Consider the following 22,974-nt stretch of genomic DNA (forward strand, 5'->3'; position numbering starts at 1 on the left):
CATATTATTTCAACCATGTTAAAGGACAGCAGGATGTGCATAGGAGCTTCTTTTATTATATAGAAATTTTTAAGAGGAAAAGAGTGAGTCCTTGGAGCATGTGATTACAAAGTTTTCTGACCAGAGGGGTAATGATCTGGAAGTGTTCATTGCTGTTGAACAGTGAAAGCAAGTGAGAAGTGAAGTGATTAATACTCAGGGATATATTTATTTATGTTCATTATTTTTTATGTTCCCTGCTTTTAGACTTGTATGTACCTATTCACTAGAAAGTTACGGATTCCGATTGGTAATAATGCAATTCTGACAGGTGGTCCAACACAGACATTCCATTACTAATTTGTAAGCCTTGTATCATTTAAACTTCCAATGTTTGTTGCTTTTGTTGGAAAAAAAGTGTTCAATGAACTGATCACATGACCATGTATAAAACTTACACACACACACACACACACACACACACACACACACACACACACACACACACACACACACACACACACACACACACACACACACACACACCACAATGTCTTTTTATATCTGACACAGTGTTGTTTTTGATTTTCTTCTGTGTTTTCTCACAATTTCCTCTCCAGCTCCGCTGAAGGGGCTGGCTCATGCCAACAACAGCCCCTGGCCCCACCATACAAGCTGCTACAATGATCAGTTCACCAGTATAGATGTCTCTCTCAGTGATCTGCACAGATTCAACTAAAGGTTGATCTCTCTCTATGACACAGGGCTGAATCTTACTTTTTTGGCAGTGCCAGTTCTGTCGAATTCTTTAGAGCGTTTCTCACCACGAGGGCTTTCAAGATATCACGCTGTATCTTACCAAACATGCCTCATTACATACCTACCTGACCCCTATGGTGCCTTCTCAACCAATTCTAGCCCCACCTTACCACACACCCTTCCCAGAAGAACACTGCACTCAGTACAGCGGAACAGCTGCACTGCTGCAAGAAGGTCAGTGACTTTCTCTGTTCCACCAGGATGTCATACTCATCTCTTTCTGCTACTTCCCACTTCCCCTTTGTGCTGGAGCATCCAACTCCCACCAAGGCTCATGTTCTGACACTCTCAATATTGCCTGCAACATTTGCTCTCATTTTCCCCAACCTCCCATACGATTAACCCCACATGCCCTCTGCACTGCCTACCCACTCACCCTGAACACCTCACCAGTTTTCAGTTACCAGCACCAGCACTAACAGCCATGCCATCCATTTACAACTCACTCAGTATCTCTCTTTACTTCACTAAAGGAGTAAACAGCCCACAGTAGGGCAGAAAGGCCTGGCTGGGTGGATGGATGCTGATGAAGGCTCTTCGGCCTCTACAAAGAGAGGATACTGTCCCTTGGAGCTGAAGACTGGGGCCACTCCTGTGGGGATGATGAGACATCTATGGCCCACCAACTGAGTAAGTCCCATTCTTCATCCACTGACTCTCACACAGCACCCCCCCCACCCCCAAGCTGTCAGTGTCATTCATTGCACACCATTTCTAACCACTGGCAGCAATGCTATTTCTCCCTTGTGTCCTGCAGGTGGGATATCTATGACCCCGGTTGAGAAGTGGCCAGCTCTACCTTCTCTTCGACCTCTGATGAAGAAATAACAAAAACTCAGAGGATGTATCAGCAAGGCTGCCTGCTACACCCACCTCCAGCTCAGATATTAACGCCTTGGTTGGAATGTCACACTTAGAAAGTTTGGGAGCACAATCTGAGGAGCACCTCACTGCCACAGTTCCACAGCCGTCTGAGAAACAACCCAGGTCACTGACACATGGAGAACTGCTAGAGACCAGTCCCAAGCAGGAGAGGAGCTGGTGCTGTCAGCAATGTGGACTTTGCCCACATGTACAGGGTGGAACAGGAGCAGCAGACAGCCATGTAGGACACAATGGTCCTCAGTGGCTAGTGTTCGCAGCAGTACAATTTTGCTATGGGCAATCCAGCTGCCCCAAGCATGAGACTGTCTAGCTGGCCCTATGGAGAGATTGGTAGTTGCCATGGAGAGTCAGGCCCAGCACCGTTGGGATCTACTGGAGACGAGCACATACCTGCACTCCATCACCTTTGCCATTGGTCCTCAGGACCGAAGACATGGCGACAGGAGGACAGCGAACCTGGTGAGGACTCCAGCTGCCCCGTCCTCACGAGGAGACAGGGCGGTGCCAGGAAGTACCCAGCTGGAGGAGGAATCACATACAGGGTCCTGCAGACGTCTCCTCTCGGGATACTCCAGAGGTGGCTGAGCCCACTATCTCCACCCTGATTGTGCTCCTCCGAACTTTGAAAGTTCAAACTGAGGAGGGGTCTTCTTACCAAAAGCAAGTGGACCCTTGGCATGTCAGGGACATCCAAATAGAGATGGCCCGAGATCATCCAACCAATCCTCAAAGGCCAATGATCTGCACTACCCAGGAGGCTTCCTCCAACCCAGCTACAGACCCTGAGTGTACACTGAGACAGACTGGGATGGAGAGATAGAAAAACCCTTTTGGGGAGCACTTTGGTGACAGGGCACTGCGCATGAAGTATCAAATTTGTATTAACGTGCTTGTTTTTATACTACATCTGTTTATTTGAATCTCTGTGTAGCCCAGAATGTAAATGTACTAACATCATGGCCACACAGGATGGATCAAGGATCATGTCTGTGTTGAGCATCTGCTGCAGCATCCAGATAAGTGTAAAGTGAGTGGGTATTGGGAGAGCAAGTGAACAGCCCTGAGATGGCCCAGTCTGTGAGCTGGGTGTCCATCCCTGTGCACAAAATGTCCATACAGCAGCCCTTTCAATGCTAGTTGCTGGTGCATCCTGCAAGTGGTCCAGAGAGGCGCCATGAGCATCCAGAGGATTTGGCAAATCTCAGATGCCAGTGTTTGTGGGCATGGGGTGCATATGGCCGGTGCTCATGGAGAGCGCTCTGAGATGTTTGTGTCCAGCACCCAACGTTGTGGGCTGAAGGGCCAGTTCCTGTGCTGTACAGTTTTATGTTCTATGGAGTTCGTTTGGAGCAAGCAGTGAGCTAAAGTTGCTAGGTACCCTCCCTGACTTGCATGTCAAAACTTCTTGGCATCTAATTTTCCCGTGGTTTGTATTAGGATGGGAAACTGCACTTCAACTGATGAGGAGAGATGTGCAGTTCATAAGGTTGCTAACAAGCAATAGTCTCCCTTGAAAGGCGACTCACTGCTACCTAGCAGGAAGCTCACCTCAACACCTGGGAATTTAGTTAAAAGATGCAACAAGTTGCTCCCAAGATTGAAATAAGTCTCGCTGGCCTTCTTGTCTAATTCTGCCACATTTCTCACCATAGCCCAGGTCATTCAGATTCCTGTAAGATTCCGCTTGTAGCATTTGCCCCATACAAACAGGCCGTTAAGCCCAACTGGCCCATGCCAGTATTTCTGTGTCACTCTGTTCTAGCCACATTCCTCTCACTCTATCAGCATTGCTTTCCTTTTTGGGTGATGTTAGGCTGCCTTCTTAAACTGCTGCAGTCCATCTGGTGTAGGTAATGCCATGGTGCTGTTTGGAAGGGAATTCCTTTTCATGCACTTAGCTTCCCTTTACTGTATCAATATTACATTTACAGTAAATAGCAAACGTTATCACCATTGGTTAAAATAGTGCCTCTTTAACAAAGAGGATGAAAATGCTGAAAACCTGAAACAAAGACAGAACATGCTTATGAAAGAAAACCTGGTTCTTCAGCATCTGAAAGAGAGAGGAATTCATGTTCAAGGTGAGATCATGTATTCTAATAGATGCTGATTGAATTGCTCTATATTTTGGACATTCTCTGTATTATGTAGTTTTAGTTCAATAAGCATCAAGATTGAATGATGATTGGCTAGAATAAGGACAACTTTTTAAGCCTACATTGCATGGAGGAAAGCATCCATCTGATTAGTCTGCTAATTTCTTTTGTTTAGTAACACTTCATCCATGAAGACTTTATAAATAAAATGATTAATAAACAATGCTGATACATGGGACACCATTATGTTAATACTATAATTAGTGTGAATTAGTGTCATTCCAGAACCAGTGTCTTGTTACGGACATTTTCAATTAGATACAGATGTAATCCTTTTGATGATTAATTAATAATTACAATCCTATAAGCAATTAATGAAGAGCTTCACCATGTATCGTGATCCGGGGATTACAGATGAAAACCTCCACATTTTTAGATTTTTTTTCTTGCTTTGGGATATTTTTCAATATTGAAGTGTTTTACAAGTGCACATTATTGTATCCGTTGTGATAAAAAATAGTCACAAGTAACTTTTTAATATGTGGATACAAAGAACAGTATTGCAGCTAAGAGATTGTTGCATTTTCCATTCACAGTTTTGTTATTTTCTTGAATACTAGCCCTAGTTCTGCTTTGTTTTTCTGCCTGTATTTTCTTCCCTTTATCTTGAATGTTCTGTCTCCCTTTAGGATACAGTTCAATGGCTGGTATATTGTCTCCAGTAATTCTCCCAAGCAGCCATTTTTCGTTCTTTCAGGGTACATAGTGGTTTTGTTACTGAACTAGTAACTGAGCAGACAGGACTAATGATCTGCAGATACGAGTTCAAATACCAGCACTGAGCAAATGGGGAATTTAAACTCATTTAATAAAATAAAATCTGGCTGCAAAACACCAGTATCGTTAAAGATAACCATAACATTAGCTGATTGTTGTAAAAACCCAATTAGTTCATTAATATTCTTTATGAAAGGAAATCTGTTGTCTACATCCTGTGAATGAATTATAAAAAAAAAGCTTGAGCCAACACAGTGAGTGCCAGTGTGAAGAGGTATTCACTCCAAACCCAACTGAGTCCACATAGAGGACTCACTAGCTTGTCATCAGGGTGGAACCCAAGATGATTTTTATTCCTTTGCTCTGGCCTGAAGTTAATTACAGTTTTACTAAAATTACCCAAACTGGGAACAGCTAACTCAACACAGAATGCGGATGTAAGCTGGAAATTTCCTCACTTATGTGACTTTGTACCACACTGGGCAAAGCTCACCAATAATAGTTTTATTTAAACGGAATTTACTGTTCCTTTAATCTACTTAATTTGCTTGTGTATTTGTGCATCTGAGTCAGTTGAATAAAAGTAGATGGATATAAGGGGTAACACAGTGTGGAGCTGGATGAACACAGCAGGCCAAGCAGCATCTTAGGAGCACAAAAGCTGACGTTTCGGGCCTGGACCCTTCATCTGATGATTAATTAGAATATATCTAAAAGTAGATGAATTCTTATCTTAAACTTAGTATTATCTTAAGAAAAATGGTCCCAGGAATGACAACCTTCAGTTATGTGGATAAATTGAATAAGTTGGGACCGTTCTCCTTGGAGCCAATAAAGCTGAGAGGAGATGTGATAGAAGTTTTCAAAATCATGAGTGGGCTAGATAGAGAAAAAGAATATTTCTCTGTGAGTAGATAAGGTGTGGAACACACTGCCTGGAAATGTGGTGGAGCTAGGTTCAATTGAGGTATTCAAGAGGACACTGCATAATTATTTGGTACAAATGAGGTGCAGGGGTATGGGAAAAAGGCAGGAGATTGGTGCATGGTAATGATGCTCATTTGAAGAGCCAGTGAAGGCACAACGGGCCAAATGACCTCCTTCTGCGTAACTATTCTGCAATTCTGTGATCTGTACCTCATAAATTATGAGGGGATACAGTAATATGACCTGACTTTGATAGCTAGGAGAGCTTGGATGTACTCAGTGGAAAAACCCCATTTCAAGATAACATCAAGGCTTTGAATTTTTGATTAGATTACAAATAACTGGTTTCTTGTAGTAATTGATGTAATAGATTATTTTATTATATATCATTTCTTTTTATTCAAAAGTAAAATCAACTCCAATATTACTGTGGTCCAAATCTTTAACTCTGTTCTTTCCCTCCTTATGTTTACTGTGACTAATCTGAAAAGATAGCCCTCAGCTCATTAACAGAAGTGGTAATGAGGGCAGTGAGAAATGTATTACTATTTGGAGAAACGCATTTGTACATGGTGAATTAACTGCTTGCTATAGCCATGAGACCTCTCCCTCTGCTGCAATTTGCTGTTGCTTTAAAATGATAGCCATTAAAACACAATATGTGAAACATGATGTCAAGCAAACATCATGACAAGTGTAAAGCCAACACTGAGTGAATTTTCAGAGTCGCAAGACAGCCAGCTATTCCAAAAAAAAAGAAAATATTAAAACGAACAATCTGCAACTTTGAAGTGCTGGGTGAGATAGAATGACTGTGATTTTTTCCATTCCCCAATACTATGGTAATAAAAGGAGATATGAGACAGAATTGCAATTTGCTGAAATCTCAGTTGCAAAACTATGAAATAAATAAAATAAGACTGAGTAAATAAGAATTGCAAACTTGTTATCAATTTTGGCAAAAGAATGCTACAAGACATCACTTGAGTAAAGATTTTGCAGGCTTTGAGGACATACTTTGAACCTCATATTAATATTATTGATGAATCGTATCTGTTCAATGTCAGAGCTCTGAGGGAGAGCAGGACTGTTGCTCAATATATGATTGTATGATTTTTCTAATTGAGTCCTGTGAGTTTGGACAACTGAAAGATGATTTCATCAAAGATCAGATTATCTTGGGCATGCAAGATCCCGCCATGAGAACATGTTTGCTGAAAGAGGAGAAACTTATCTCAGGAAAGGTTCTTGTGAAGTTTTGTAGCTCGGGGGTGGATGAGTTTGTTGCCTTGCTCACTGAGCTAGTTGGTTATCGTACAGACATTTTATCCCCATGCTAGGTCACATCATCAGTGCAGCCTCTGATGAAGCGATGTTCTACTCTGCTTTGTATTTATATGATCTGGTCTGTTAAGTTCAGTTGTGTCATTTCTGGTTCTGTTCTACATGGGTGTGTATATGTGATCTAATTCCACATGTGGGCAGTGCGGCCAGTGTGTTAAGACATACTGTATCTTCCTGTTGTTGTCTATCTAGTAGGCACCTGCAGATGATGTTGTTGAGATAGCCATTGTTAGCAAAGACCTTCTTTAGGTTCTCTTCCTCCTTCCTGCATAGTTCTGACTTGTTGCAATGCGTTGTGGCCTGTTTGAATAGTGTCCTAATACAGCTTTGTTTGTGGACGTTGGGGTGGTTGCTGTGGAAATTCAGGGTTTGGTCAGGTTGCCGTCCTATACACTTTGGTTTGGATCTCCCTGTTGGTCATTCGTCCTACCCTGATGTCTAGAAACAGAAGGTGATTGTTGTCTTCCTCTTCTCTCATAAATTTGATCCCAGTGAAAATGTTGTTGAGATGGTGTGTCTCTTTTAACTTGGTGCATTTAATGACGACAACCATGTTGTCCATGGATCGGATCCACAGTTTTGGCTGTATGAGGGGGAGGTTGGGGTGTTCTAGTCTTTGCATGACTGCTTCTGCAATAAGTCCTGAGATGGGTGACCCCATAGGTGTGTCATTGATTTGTTTGTATATTTGGCTGTTAAAGATGAAGTGTGTGGTGAGGCATAGATCCAGTAGTCTGAGTATGTTGTCTTTGCTGATGGAGCTGTTTAGAGTCAGCGTTCCTGCTGTATCCAGTAATGAGGCGAGTGTTTCTTTGGCTAGTAGTATGTTAATGGATGTGAATAGTGCTGTGACATCAAAGGATACCATAATCATGTAGTCATTGATTTTAATGTTCTTGAAGTTGTTAAAGAATTCTTGGGTTGAGTGGATGGAGTGGGGTGATCCATTGACCAGGTGTTTCAGTGTCTCTTGTAGGTCCTTGGCCAGTTTGTGAGAAGGTGTGCCTGGTAGGGAGACAAGGGGTCTGAGGAGGATGCCTGGTTTGTGTACTTTCGGTCGTCCATAAAAGCGGGGAGTGGGGTTCAAGCCTTCTGATTTCATTCTCAGGTAGTCTGTCTTGGTTATTTGTCCACTATTTTTTAGGCAGGTACCTACTAGGGAAACAACACCAAGGGGTCACAGTATGCCCCAATACGCTGGCCGCACTGCCGTATATCAAGAACATATCAGAACTGCCAAAGAGACTCCTGCGAATGCTAGGAATCATGGTAGCACACAAACCCACAGCCACACTGTGACAAACACTCACAAGGACCAAAGATCGCATACCCATGACATTCAGGACCAATGATAATGGGAACTGCAGATGCTGGAGAATCCAAGATAATAAAATGTGAGGCTGGATGAACACAGCAGGCCCAGCAGCATCTCAGGAGCACAAAAGCTGACGTTTCGGGCCCAGACCCTTCATCAGAGAGGGGGATGGGGTGAGGATTCTGGAATAAATAGGGAGAGAGGGGGAGGCGGACCGAAGATGGAGAGTAAAGAAGATAGGTGGAGAGGAGAGTATAGGTGGGGAGGTAGGGAGGGGATAGGTCAGTCCAGGGAAGACGGACAGGTCAAGGAGATGGGATGAGGTTAGTACGTAGGAGATGGAGGTGCGGCTTGGGGTGGGAGGAAGGGATGGGTGAGAGGAAGAACAAGTTAGGGAGGCAGAGACAGGCTGGACTGGTTTTGGGATGCAGTGGGTGGAGGGGAAGAGCTGGGCTGGTTGTGTGGTCCAGGATTTCCAATTCCCTGGCCCCCAACACCTCATTTTCACCGGGGACGTCCAGTCCCTATACACCTGTATTCCGCATGCAGATGGCCTCAAGGCCCTCCACTTCTTCCTGTCCCGCAGGCCCGACCAGTCCCCCTCCACCAACACCCTCATCCGCCTAGCCGAACTCGTCCTCACCCTCAACAACTTCTCTTTCGATTCCTCCCACTTCCTACAGACAAAGAGGGTGGCCATGGGCCCCAGCTATGCCTGCCTCTTTGTAGGTTACATGGAACAGTCCCTCTTCCGCACCTACACAGGCCCCAAACCCCACCTCTTCCTCCATTACATTGATGACTGTATCGGCGCCGCCTCTTGCTCCCTAGAGGAGCTCGAACAGTTCATCCACTTCACCAACACCTTCCACCCCAACCTTCAGTTCACCTGGGCCATCTCCAGCACATCCCTCATCTTCCTGGACCTCTCAGTCTCCATCTCAGGCAACCAGCTTGTAACTGATGTCCATTTCAAGCCCACCGACTTCCACAGCTACCTAGAATACACCTCCTCCCACACACCCTCCTGCAAAAATTCCATTCCCAATTCCTCTGCCTCCGCTGCATCTGCTCCCAGGATGAGGCATTCCACTCCTGCACATCCCAGATGTCCAAGTTCTTCAAGGACCGCAACTTTCCCCCCACAGTGGTCGAGAACGCCCTTGACCACGTCTCCCGCATTTCCCGCAACACATCCCTCACACCCCGCCCCCGCCACAACCGCCAAAAGAGGATCCCCCTCGTTCTCACACACCACCCCACTAACCTCTGGATACAACACATCATCCTCGACACTTCCGCCATCTACAATCCGACCCCACCAGCCAAGACATTTTTCCATCCCCACCCTTGTCTGCTTTCCGGAGAGACCGCTCTCTCCGTGACTCCCTTGTTCGCTCCACACTGCCCTCCAACCCCACCACACCCGGCACCTTCCCTTGCAACCGCAGGAAATGCTACACATGCCCCCACACCTCCTCCCTCACCCCTATCCCAGGCCCCAAGATGACTTTCCATATTAAGCAGAGGTTCACCTGCACATGTGCCAATGTGGTATACTGCATCCATTGTACCCGGTGTGGCTTCCTCTACATTGGGGAAACTAAGCGGAGGCTTGGGGACCGCTTTGCAGAACACCTCCGTTCGGTTTGCAATAAACAACTGCACCTCCCAGTCGCAAACCATTTCCACTCCCCTTCCCATTCTTTAGATGACATGTCCATCATGGGCCTCCTGCAGTGCCACAATGATGCCACCCGAAGGTTGCAGGAATAGCAACTCATATTCCGCTTGGGAACCCTGCAGCCCAATGGAATCAATGTGGACTTCACCAGCTTCAAAATCTCCCCTTCCCCCACCGCATCCCAAAACCAGCCCAGTTCGTCCTGTCCCCCCACGGCACCACACAACCAGCCCAGCTCTTCCCCTCCACCCACTGCATCCCAAAACCAGTCCAACCTGTCTCTGCCTCCCTAACCTGTTCTTCCTCTCACCCATCCCTTCCTCCCACCCCAAGCCGCACCTCCATCTCCTACCTACTAACCTCATCCCACCTCCTTGACCTGTCCGTCTTCCCTGGATTGACCTATCCCCTCCCTACCTATACTCTCCTTTCCACCTATCTTCTTTTCTCTCCATCTTCGGTCCGCCTCCCCTCTCTCCCTATTTATTCCAGAACCCTCACCCCATCCCCCTCTCTGATGAAGGGTCTAGGCCCGAAACGTCAGCTTTTGTGCTCCTGAGATGCTGCTGGGCCTGCTGTGTTCATCCAGCTTCACATTCAGGACCAACGTAGTTTACAAAATACCTTGCAATGACTGCAACAAACATTACATTGGCCAGACTAGAAGGAAACTAGCCATCAGGATACACAAACACCAGCTAGCAGCAAAAGGACACAACAAACTTTCCCTCATCTCAGTGAACTCGGACAGTGTGACCATCTTAGCTGAAGCCAACCATAGACATGCACAGGAATTCCTGGAGGCCTGGTTTTCAACCCATAATAAAAGCAACACGTGGAATTAGACTCCACGTACAAACCCATGCGGAACAGAACTGGGATTGACAACCCAACCTAACAGACAGGATCATATAAATTCAAATTGGAGTACAACAACATTGCTTCATTGGAGGCTGCACTGATGATGTTACCTAGCATGGTAATGAACCATCTGTATGATAACCAGCCAGCTTGGTGAATGAGCCAACAACCTTATCTCAGGAAAGCTGTCAATATGTGCAGAAGCTCTGAGGTTGTCAACCATCTGCTAGAGTGTACTAATGGAAGAACCTACAAGGCTTTGCATTTTGCAGGGAGATATTCTACACCAAATGGGAGCAACATATTGGAACAAAGGGAGAAATACTTGCAGAAGAACTGGCGAAAAATTCAAAGCAAGAAGATAGAATATAAATATTGCAGCGAACAACACACAAGAGAAAAAGAAGCATGCCCAGTGTGAAGAAAGTGGTACTCTAAATGCAAGAAGTTGAATCATGCAAGTATTTAGCTAGAACAAAACAAAGCAAGACTACAAACACAACTGTTGGGGAGATGTCAGCTGATGATTCTGATTTCACATTATACAGGTTGACATCATTGGGAGATGCTTGGAGCTATACATTTGTACAGAATGTACTGGCAGATTTGCTGTAGTTATGTGACCACTACCTTTATTGTAACTTGCTTTCACTTTATAATGAGTAGCCATTAAAACACATTACTTAAAACAATTACAGTACATCAGAGATACTGAACTGAATCTTTTTTTTTTGGCCGAGTATGAGTTGGTTCAAGTTCTATAGGGTGAATCTTGCCACAAAGCTGAGCGAGTTTTCTCACTATCTCTTACCAAATTCGGTGCATGAATTGCTGTTTGAGCCCTTCTGAGAGAAATACATTTGATTTCCACTCCATCTTATCACGTGCCATTCCCGGAGCTACTTGCTATTCTGTTGGTCCTCAGGAGATCACTCTGGTGACCATGGCATCATCCAGTGACTGTTGTGCATCTGCAAGAGTGCTCCCATCTGGAAGTGGCACTGGTTAGCTGTGGAAGAAGTGAGGAGAAATGGGTGAGAAGGGGAAGTTGGCACCATGCTTCTTGAAGAGGGAGCTGGAGGTCCTTGTGGACAGGGTAGTGGAGAGGAGAGGAGTCCTCTTACCAGAGAATTGGCAGAGGAGGCTATGCTACTTTACCATGCCAGCATGGTTGGAGGTTGCCAACTGGGGCAGTGACATTTCCAGGGTGAGGAGGACTGCGCAGCAGTGCAGCGAGAAGATTTTCTCCATTCTGCCAGATGCACTGGTGCACTGCTCTGCTCTTTGCCTTAGAATTATCTGCAGCACTGCACTCACCTCCCTCCAACACTTATGCTATGAAAGTCTTTCTGTTGCATGCAACACCTTCCCTCGCTCACTTGCGTTAGTTTCTCATTTTCCCACTACTGAAATTGGATGCTCAATGCGCTGCCTTTTCAGCCCTTTGGGATACGCAACACCTTTCTCCACATGCACCAGCACCAACAGCTGTGCCACCCACTTGTGTCTTACTCATTCAGACTCTTTACGTCATTATAGGAAAAGACATCCCATTGCAGGCTGAAATGATGACAGACAGGTGGTGAATGCTGGCTATCCATATCCTCCCCTCCAGCAGTCACATTACCTAGGCGTTGAACACCGATGACCAACCAATGGCCGCAAAGGCTTCAGCCACCCTCCCAAGCACCAGCCCGACTCCCAGAGATGACAGCTCCTTGACCCTCTCTGGTGACAGTGCATTGAAGGGATCATTGTCTACACTATATCTGGACACTCCCACCCCTGCACTCTCAGCATGGATGCAGGCATCTCAGTGGGCTCTATAAGGGCCCATATTGAGTTCCAGGGAATGACAACTCTGCACAAAGGTGAGAAAGAAATGCCCAGGCCTGTTGGAGGACTGCCAGAGAGCCAGACAGCTGTTGAGCCCCTAGCAGGAGGTAACCCTGTGGTTTCAACAATGAGGGACTTCATCTCAATGTGCAGGGATGCGCAGCAGTGGTAGGCAGGGCTACAGGAGTCACTAGTCTTTGTAGTGGAGATGCTGGAGTGATGCAACCAGTTCAACCGCCCATTGCTGTCATTGCTCAAACATTGCAATTGTTCAGGCAGTCCATCAACATGATGTCTCTTGTTGCCCTGACTCTGCAACACTCCAACCCCTCCTGTGACTGTCTGCCTACCTCCATGGAGAGGTTGGTGGCGACTATGGAGAGCCAGGTCCAGCACCGTCAGGGTCTGCTGGAAAGCCAACAACACCTGCACTTTGTCACCATACCCATTACCTTCAGGAGTGAAAGCGGGGTGAGAGTGGACTAGGGAACCTTGAATCCAGTCCAGGTCCCCCTCCTCACAAGGAGACAGGGCAAAGGAAGAGCCACACTCTGGCCCATCTACAGTTTCCATTTGGGACACTGCCAAATTGGAGGGCATTTCACCTCCACGCTAACTGTCCTCCTTCAAATCTTGGAAGTTCTGTCCAAGGATGGTGAGCTTGTCTCTGGCAAGAAGACCCTCAGCATGTCAGGGTTCTCTAGTATATTCCCAGGATTGCCCTAGCAAACCACTAGGAGCCAATAGGGTCCACAATAGATGAGGCTTCCTCCACCCCATCTACAGAGCTGGAGAGGTCAGTGTGTCATAGCAGGAGGGAGAGGAGAAGAAAACTCAAAGAAACCACATGTGGACAACAACTGGGAAACTCGTATGTAGTTTGTGCAACAAATAATATGATGTAAATAGTTTTTGTTAATCATATAATGTCAGGTAAAACGTTTCTTTTCCCAATAATGCCATGTAAATTTGGTTTGCATACAATCTTAATTGATGTTATTATATTTATAATCCCTTGCATTTCACCATTTATGTGGCTCTCCCTGTAACAGTTTTGCCTGGAGATGCTTCATACTGTCTTGCAGTATCACTCTTTGGCCATTAACAAGGCACAATGGTTAGAATTGTATGAAAAGTGCCAAATACATCCTATGAGAGCAGGGATTGCAATACGTGTGAATGTCATCAGCTGACTTCAACATCTTAGGCCCCTACCCCTCATCATTGCCTACTGTTAACTGGCTCCATGTGCTGGAGTGTACATCTGAGGGACATAGCCCAGCAATGATGGTGACAGGGAGGTGCAACCGAGATATCAAGACTGGCACCACCAAATGCCTCATCCAAATCTGTTACTCAACTTGCCATAGCCCATATTGCTCAGAACCTGGTAAGATTCTGCCACTGTTTCTCCATAAGAATAACAAGTGTCCCTATAAAGAGATGGTAAGACAGGTGAGCAAAAGTCTCAATGAGTGACTTAAAGGAGTAGCCATGATGTGGAGGAACGGGTGTTGGACTGGGGTGGACAAAGTCAGAGGTCACATGACACCAGGTTATAGTCCAACAGGTTTATTTGAAATCAGAAATCACAAGCATTCAGAGCATTGCTTCTTTGTCAGGTGAAACGAAAGGCAGTGCACGTATATTCTGTGCCTATACGCTTCTCACTTCTTCATCTGACGAAGGACCAGTGCTCCGAACCCTTGTGATTTCTATTAAACTTGTTGGACTATAACCTGGTGTCGTGTCACTTCTGACTTTAAAGAAGTAGAACAAAGAAAGCTGCCAGAACTTAGGGCCTAGGCAGCCGAAGGCCTGACTGCCAGTGATGATGTAATTAAAACAGAATGTGCACGGTGCCAGAATTGAAGGAGCGCAGAGATCCTACAGTTGTTGGCAGGAGGAATTTGCCGAGATGAAAGGTGGGACCTTAGAGGGTTTTGAATAAGAGGCAGAAATTTGTATAATAGAGGTGTTGGTGAATTGAGAGTCAATGCAGATCAGCAATACAGGAGTAATGGATAAAAGGGACTTGGTATAAATTGGGAAATAGGCAGCAGAGTTTTGAATGAATTCAAGTTTACCGAAGGTGGAATGTTGGAAACTAGCTAGGGGTATATTTAGAATAATTAAGCATAGAAGTAACAAATGCATGAATGAGATTTTCCAGCAGATGAGCTGAGATGGGTGGGGTCAGACAATGTTGCAGAGATGTAAGCTGGTTACCTTGGTTATAGAGAGAATAAGAGGTGGCAAACAAAAACAGATATTGTTGGAAAAGCTCAACAGGTCTGGCAGCATTTATGGTGAGAAATCAAAGTTAATGTTTCGGGTCAAGTGACCCTTTCTCTGAACTGAATTTAGGAGCTTATCTAGGGATTAAATAGAACGCCAAAGTTGTGAGCAACTTCATAGGGAAAAAATAACTTTCATTTGTATGTCACCTTGTCACTTCTCAAAGCATTTTATAAATAATTAACTGTGCTCAAGTGCAGTGGCTGTCGGGTAGGTAAATTGAGCACTTACTTTGCGCATATCACTGGACCACAATCTTACAGTGAAATGAATGAGCTGTTCCACTGCTTTTTAGTGTTGGTCAAGGGATGATGTTGCCCAGAACACTGACACAAAACAGAAAGTGCTGGAAAAACTCAGCAGGTCTGGCAGCGCCTGTGGAGAGAAAGACAAAGATTTTCTCTATGTTCTCCAAAGTGTAACCTGAAATGCTAATTCGGATTTAAGGCTGATGCTTTTCAGATGTCATGTTTAAACAGAAGCTCCATCTATCTGCTGTTCAGGTGAAACAATTAAAAGAGCAAAGAGTTCTGCTGGTGTCCTGCCAAATTTCCCTTTCAATGAATGCCATCAAAAAAAGTTAGATTAAGGGATCATTCAATTTGTTGCTGTTTGTGGGATGTTGCCTGTGCAGACTAGCTGCTGTGTTTGTCTTCATAACAAACACCTAAAAAGAAACGATTGTGCAAAATCTTTAAGCCATTTGAATGTGATGGGGTACAACAGATAGATAACTAAATTTCTCTGCTTGGTAGACAACCCAGTGAAAACTGACCAGTTTGTAAAGGAGCCACTACCAGAAAGAAAAATAGGCTTGTATTGATGTAGCTCCTTTCACAACTTTAGGTGATCCCAAAGCACTATCCAGCTACTAAAGTGCCTTTTGAAATGTAGATAGTGTTGTAATATAAGAAACATGACAGACACTTTGCACATAGTAAGATAAAAATCTGTAATTAAGGATCTAATGATGACCATGAATTGATTGTCGGAAAAACCCATTTGGGTAGGAAACTGCCATCCTTACCCGCTTTGGGCCTGGAACCACATGGATGCCAGACCAATCTGGTTGACTCTTAACTGCCCCCTGGGCAATTAGGGTTGGGCAATAAATGCTGGCTTAGCCAGTGACGCCCACATCCCGAATGAAGAAAAATAAGTTAGAAAGGAGCAAGAAAGCAGGAGTTAAATCAAACAATAATGGATGAGTTCTCAATGACATGGCATGAAATATAAACTATATCGGAAAGGGAACGTGCTCCATTGTATGTAAGGGTACCTTATTTGATTAAATTAGGCAGCCAAAAAAGATATTAATAGTGTACTGATTATCTAAAACAGATATTTCTTGATAGTTAGCATTGTAAGTACCACAACTAAGCTCTTAAAATAATCTTATGTGGTCTACAAAAAGTAGCAGACTTTGCAGACTGATACTTTGCCAGAGGCAGTGAAATATTTGGTTTGCAGTTTTTATCTCCTCATGACAGCACAGTTAAGACTCTGGGCTAACCATATTGAGGAATGGAAGTACTTCCAGAAGCCTGATTTTGTTTAATATATGTGACTATGTCACATTATACTTTGTATCTATAACGCCCTATCTCTTCTTTCCGATTTGATTTAAGCAAGAACCAATTATTTTCTGCTGGTGAAAAAAAATTCTCCACTGATAATCGTGGAAATAGGATTCTGCCTTCTCTTTCTCCACTATTGGCTGCTGTACCTTCAAAATAAACAGTACATATCAGTTATTTCTACTTACTTTGCATTTAAATTATATTTTCAAAGGGATACACGATGCTGGCTTATAAATCAACAAATACAAGGAGTAAGAGACAGTATTAAGAGATGCAAGTAACCAAGAGAGTGCCTCCTAACAAATAGTCACCAATATTAAAATACACAGCTATGTCTGGTAGTTTTTTTTAAATATGAGTTCCCATTATTTAAATTGTGCCAGAACCCCTATCCACCTGTAAGTCCGATTTAGTTTTTGCCTTTTTGTAAGCACCCTTTCATTAGTTCAACATTAGTTAGTACAATACCCATGAAATATTGGTGTTTGCAAGTTTGTGTCCAAGAAAGAATTAGAAGTATACAAAGACTCAGTAACCCACTCAGAGGTAGATGACTGTTCATGTTCTGTCAGCCTTGTAAGACATAATTGGCTGATAATTTATTTATTAAATGAGAGAGAAATTCGGCATCTTTCAGGAGACTTGAATGGCAAGGTAAAGCCTATTGATCTGAAGAGGAAGATATACATGCCTTGAGAACATATAAGTGGTGCAACCTTTCATTTTGTTTGTAATTCACACAGTTCAGTCATATTTCCAAGTTACTGTGCTGGGACAAAACTCTGAGCACCATGGTGAATACTTACCTAAAAAGGCCGTCAGAAGAGACAGAATACGTGGCTGAGAAATTGAAACTCTTCACCGTGTAGGCTTCAGAAAAGAATACTGAATGATTAGAAACTTAAATATTGCATCACACAAGTTAAATTGAAATGAGAGGACTGCATCTGCTAGTACCGCTCAATAACTAATTTGGAGAATGTGTAATAAATAAGTCCAGGCATTATCGTCCTTTTTGGTAAGGTATTGGTGAGACCAGTGATTCATTCCTGTGGTGAATTTCCACAGGAAATAACCTTGCAAAGCACTTAGTGTTCAGGTTCCATCTGTCACTCTCATGACTGCAATGAACAAGATATATCCTGTCCCTCATGAGTCACTGCCACAATAAAAAAGAAGCTAGTTGTAACAGTGGGAACAGAAGAACATTTCACTTTCCCTTTAGTACAGTATTTCTACTAGTTTGCAGTTCCATAATATATAGTAGAAAGCAACACATGGTAAGAAATTAAATTGTGTTTACCTGCAGAAAACTGCTGAATTCAGGTCAGATCAGATATAGGAGTAAAAGCAGGCCATTCTGCCCATTGAGTCTACTCTGCACCAGGATCACAGAATATCATCCCATTTTCACAGCAACAACACACTTACTAATGCTTAGTTTGGGTTCTGCTAAGGGTACTCACATCCTGAACTCATTGGAGCCTTAGTCCAAACATGATCTCAAAAGGGAACATGAGAGTAACCTATCATTAAGGCAACATTCTTTCTTCTCCTGGCCTCAGCAAGGAACCGGTGAGGCATCCTCTCAGCATGGCGGCCTCCTGGCCTGATGTGAGAGTTTTTCAGTGACCCGTGGTGGTCTCTTGGCAGTCCAGGACGGTGTCTCATCCAAGGCAGCCAATGATGAGAATGAGGCCCAGTATGTACCCAATGATTGGAGACTGTGAGCGGGTCCTGCCCGGGCATGTTCCGGAGGCAGCACTAGGAGATTGGATTGCAGCAGTGGCAATGGCATCGTAGCCTGACATGGTAAGAGCAAGTGGTGAGGGAGGTCCCCTGGCATCTAAGGCAGCGGTGTTGAGAACAGGCAGCTAAGGTCTCCTGGATAGCAAGCTAAGCAGAGGAGATTTAGGCCCCAGCAAGCACTCATCAAAGACTGTTGAACTTCTAACCTAATTCCTTTATTTTTCTAGTTTATATTAGGAAGTGCTTTAATGTTAACGTTACTGTTTTCTACTTATTCTATGAAGGTCTGTAATGTTTAACTTTTTAGCTTTGTTTCTTTTAATACGTTGTTCCTGAGATTTTTGCACTTAGATACTTTAGTACCTAAAATGGCTCCATGTGTGGTGCCAGTAGACACTTTTCACTGTACTCCTATACTTATGTACTTGAGTACACGTGACAATAAAATCTAAATCTAAACATTTGATTGAATGTGGCACCACAAAATTACACAACTGTTAGGATGCAGTGGGTAACTCAGCCAGTTGTCAGCACTGACTCTTCAAATGAATATCATGACTTATTGCCATTCTCCTGGCCTTTCCCCATAACCTTGCATACTATGTCAATTCACATAATCATCCACTGTCTTCCATTTGTCTCAAATGAACCTGCTTCCACTACACTTCCATGTAGTACATTCCAGATCTGAACCACACGCTGTGTGAGAGAAGTTTTTTCTCACATCGCATTTACTTCTTTTGCAAATCATTTTAAATCTGTGCCCTCTGGTTCTTGATCTGTTCACAAGCAGGAACAGTTTCTCCCTAGCTACTCTGACCAGACCCCTCCGAATTTTGAAAACTTCAATCAAATCTTCTCATAGCCTTCTCCTCTTCAAGGAAAACTGATCCGGCTTAGAGTTATAAGGTTATAAAGCTGAGCAGCGTGGAAACACACCCTGCAGCCAAGTTCGTTCATGCTGACCAGATGTTCTAAATTAATCTGGTCCCATTTTCCAGCGTTTGGCCCGTATCCATCTAAACCCTTTCTTTTCATATACACTTTCAGATTCCTTTTAAATGTTAGAATTGTACCCACCAAAGTCACTTCCTTTCCATACACTCACCGCCCTCTGTGTGAAAAAGTTGGCGCTTAGGTCCCTTTTAAATCTTTCTCCTTTCACCTTAAACCACGCTGGGAAAAAGACCTCGGCTATTTACCATATCCATGCCCATTAAGATTTTATAAACCTCTGTAAGGTCACCCCTCAGCCTCTAATGTTTGAGGGAAAATAGCCCGAGACTATTCAGCCTCTCTTTATAGCTGAAACCTTCCAACCCTGGCAACACCCTTGTAAATCTTTTCAGAACCCTTTCAATTTTCACTACATTCAATTCAATACAGGTAAGTGTGAGGTGTTGCACTTTGGAAAGTCGAACCAAGATAGGACTCATCCAGTAAATGGTAAGGTCCTGAGGAGTGTTGTGGAACAGAGGGACCAAGGAGTACAAGTACATAGTTTGTTGAAAGCAGTGTAACAGGTAGACAGTATAGTGAAGAAGGCATTTAACATGCTGGCCTTCTTCAGTCAAGGCATTGAGTATGGGAGTTGAGACTTTATGTTACAGTTGTATAAGTTGTTAGTAAGGCCACGCTTGGGGTATTGTGTACAGTCTTGGTCATCCTATTATAGAAAGACATGGTTAAACTGGAAAGTGTGCAAAGAAGATTTATGAGGATGTTGTCAGGACTAGTAGGTCTGAGTTATAGGGCGAGGTTGGCCAGGATAGATCTTTATTCCTTGGAATGTAGGAGAATGAGGGGTGACCTTATTGAGGTGTATAAAATCATGAGGGGCATAGATAGGATGAATGCACATAATCTTTTTCCCAGGGTTGGGGAATTGAAAAATAGAGGGCATTGGTTTAAGGTGAGAGGGTAAAGATTTAAGAAGGACCTGACGGGCAACTTCTTCACTGGTGTGTATATGGAATGAGCTGCCGGAGAATGTGGTTGAGGCAGGTGCAATAGCAACATTTAAAAAAAAATGTTATGTACATGGATGGGAAGTGTTTAGAGGGATATGGACCACATGTAGGCAATTGGAACTAGCTGAGTGGCCACCATGGTCAGCATTGACCAGTTTGGGGCAAAGTGCCTGTTTCCATGCTGTTTTGTGCTATGACTCTATCTTTCCTATAGCATGGAGTCCAGAATTGAACGTAGTAATCCAAAAGTGGCCTAACTAACGTCCTGTACAGCTACAACATGACTTCTCAACTCCTAAACTTGAAGCAGTGGCTAATTAAGGCAAGCATACCAAACACCTCCTTCATTATCCTATCTACCTGCAACTCTACGTTCATGGAAGAATGAACCTGCACTCCAAGGTCTCTTTATTCGACAACACTCCCCAGGACCTTACCATTAAGTGTATAAATCCTACCCTGATTTGCCTTTCCAAAATACAGCACCTCACATTTACCTAAATTAAATTCCATCTGCCACTCTTCAGCCCATTGGCCCATCTGATCTGGGTCCTGTTGTACTCTGAGATAACCTTCTTCACTGTCTACTACGCCACCAATTTTGGTGTCTAACTTACTAACCATACCTCCTATATTCATATTCAAATCATTTATATAAATGACAAAAAGCAGTAAACCCAGCACCAATCCTTGTGGCACACCACTGGTCACAAGCCTCCAGTCTGAAAAGCAGCCCTCCACCCACCACCCACTGTCTCCTACCTTTGAGTTAGTTCTGTATCCAAATGACTAGTTCTCCCTGTGATCTAACCTTGCTAACCAGTCTACCGTGTGGAACCTTGTCAAATGCCTTACTGAAGTCCATACAGATCACGTCCACCACTCTGCCTTCATAAATCCTGTTTTTTCTTCAAAAAACTCATTCAGGTTAATGAGACATGTTTTCCTGCACACAAAGCTATGTTGACTATCCCTCATCAGTCCTTGGCTTTCCAAATATGGTGGTCTCCAGCTCCCTGGCTTTTACTTACCACGTTTCTTAAGTAGTGGCACCATGTCAGCCAACCTTCTCCAATCTAGCTTCAAAACTGAAATTTTTCACCCTCACAACCATTCTTGTAAACTCTTTTCCTATCCTTCCTAAAGTGTGGTGACCAGAACTGTACTCAATACTCCAGCTTAAAGAGCCATGGCAAAACCAAACTTGAGAGGAATGAGGGAGCAAACTCTTGACTCGGTGGAAGATGGTTATAGTTGTTGGAGGCTGAGCCCCAGGACATCTCTGCAGGAGTTCCTCAGGGTAATTTCCTGACCAAATCATCTTCAACTGCTTCATCAATAACCTTCTTCCATCAAAAGTTCAGAAGAAGGGAAGTTTGTTGATGACTGCACAATGTTCAGCACCATTCATAATTCCTCAGATATGGAAATAGTCTGTATCTATATGCAGCAAGTCTTGGGCAATGTTCAGGCTTGGGTTGATAAATGGTAAGTTTTCCCCATCCCGAACTGAGATAGTAAGGGCATTTGCAGTTCAGTGACATGGCAACAAGATTTCATAAAATGCAATGAGATGAACAACTAGATAACATATTTTTGATGGTGTTGATTGAGAAAAGGATGGTAGAAAACAACCCAGGAGAACTTCCTTTTCTTTTCTTGAATAATGCCACTGTATGTAGCATCAGGAGGCTCAGGTTAATGCTCCATCCATAGGGTGATTCCCCTGATGGTACAACATTTCCTTAATACTGCATATGAACAAAGAAATATTTGAACAAGGAGCAGGAGTAGACCATTCAGCTCCTCAATGCCATTCACTAGGATCATGGCTGATCTGATTGTAACCTCAAATCCACATCCCCATCTAGCCTGATAACCTTTCACGCACTTGCTTAACAAGAATATATCTACCTGGGTCAAAATCCTGCAACTCCCTCCCTATTGGAATTGTGGGTGGAATGACGTCAAATGGACTGCAGCAGTTCAAGAAAGTAAGTCACCATCGCTTTCTCAAGGGCAACTAAGGATGGGCAATAAATGCTGACCAGCCAGCGATGCCCACATGCCATGAGTGAATAAAAAAATCTTGACCTTAAAAATGTTCAAGTGCTCTGCTTCTACTACCTGTTTACAGAGAGAGTTCCAAAGATTCATGCTCCTCTTTTTAAAAAGCCCAATTTGTTCTCTATGGTGGCTGTTAAGATCTTAAGTTGGAGATCCTATTTTCCTGACAAGCTTCAGTATGAATACCAGTTGAGGCTAGCACACCTGCAGTCTAGATCCAAACCTCTAATCTCCACACGATGTAATTTTGCACCATGTGCTTATTGTCATTTTACTTCCTCTATTCTTACACTTTGCAAGGAGATGGAGGAAGGTTAAGAAAGGAATTGTATTTATGCAATGCCTTTCATGATTTTAGGATGTAGCTAATTAGCGAAATAGCTAATAAAGTCCTTTTGAAGGAGAATCACCATTGTTTGGAAGGAAGCACAGCTGCCAGTTCACACACTGTAGTGCTCCAAACAAAATACATGACGAGATAATCTATATTTTTAAAGTGTTGTTGGCTGAGAGTCAAATATTGGCTAGAATCCTTGGAGAACTCCTTTGCCCTTCTCAGAGATAGCAGTGTGGGAACTTTTCATCTACCTGAGATGGCTGACATGCCTTGGCTTAAGGTCTCATTTGAAGATGGTACTTTCAACACTTGCAGCACTCCCTCAGTGTCAGTCTAGATTATGCTCTTAAGGGCTTGTACCCACAACCTCCAGACATAATAATTCTACTGCTACAGCAAGGAATGTTTATTTGTTATGTAGAATATTAACACAGACACTCCCTGGATAGC

The 22,974-nt window shown here is 43.7% G+C and overlaps 1 protein-coding gene across 2 annotated transcripts in view; it reads left to right on the forward strand.

Annotated features, from left to right (window-relative positions):
- Window positions 1-22,974, forward strand: part of LOC125448282 (uncharacterized) — a 195,582-nt gene that overhangs the window by 143,630 nt on the left and 28,978 nt on the right. Inside the window, exons 4-5 of one of the 2 annotated variants that reach the window (XM_059643490.1) lie at window positions 1,272-1,428; window positions 1,556-3,764. The exons of the other annotated variant lie outside the window; for it this stretch is intronic. The gene's annotated coding sequence lies outside the window, so the exon portion shown is untranslated. The remainder of the gene's footprint in view (window positions 1-1,271; window positions 1,429-1,555; window positions 3,765-22,974) is intronic. 2 annotated transcript variants of the gene reach the window in all.

Source organism: Stegostoma tigrinum, chromosome X (assembly GCF_030684315.1).
Source record: "Stegostoma tigrinum isolate sSteTig4 chromosome X, sSteTig4.hap1, whole genome shotgun sequence".
NCBI classification, from domain to species: domain Eukaryota; kingdom Metazoa; phylum Chordata; class Chondrichthyes; order Orectolobiformes; family Stegostomatidae; genus Stegostoma; species Stegostoma tigrinum.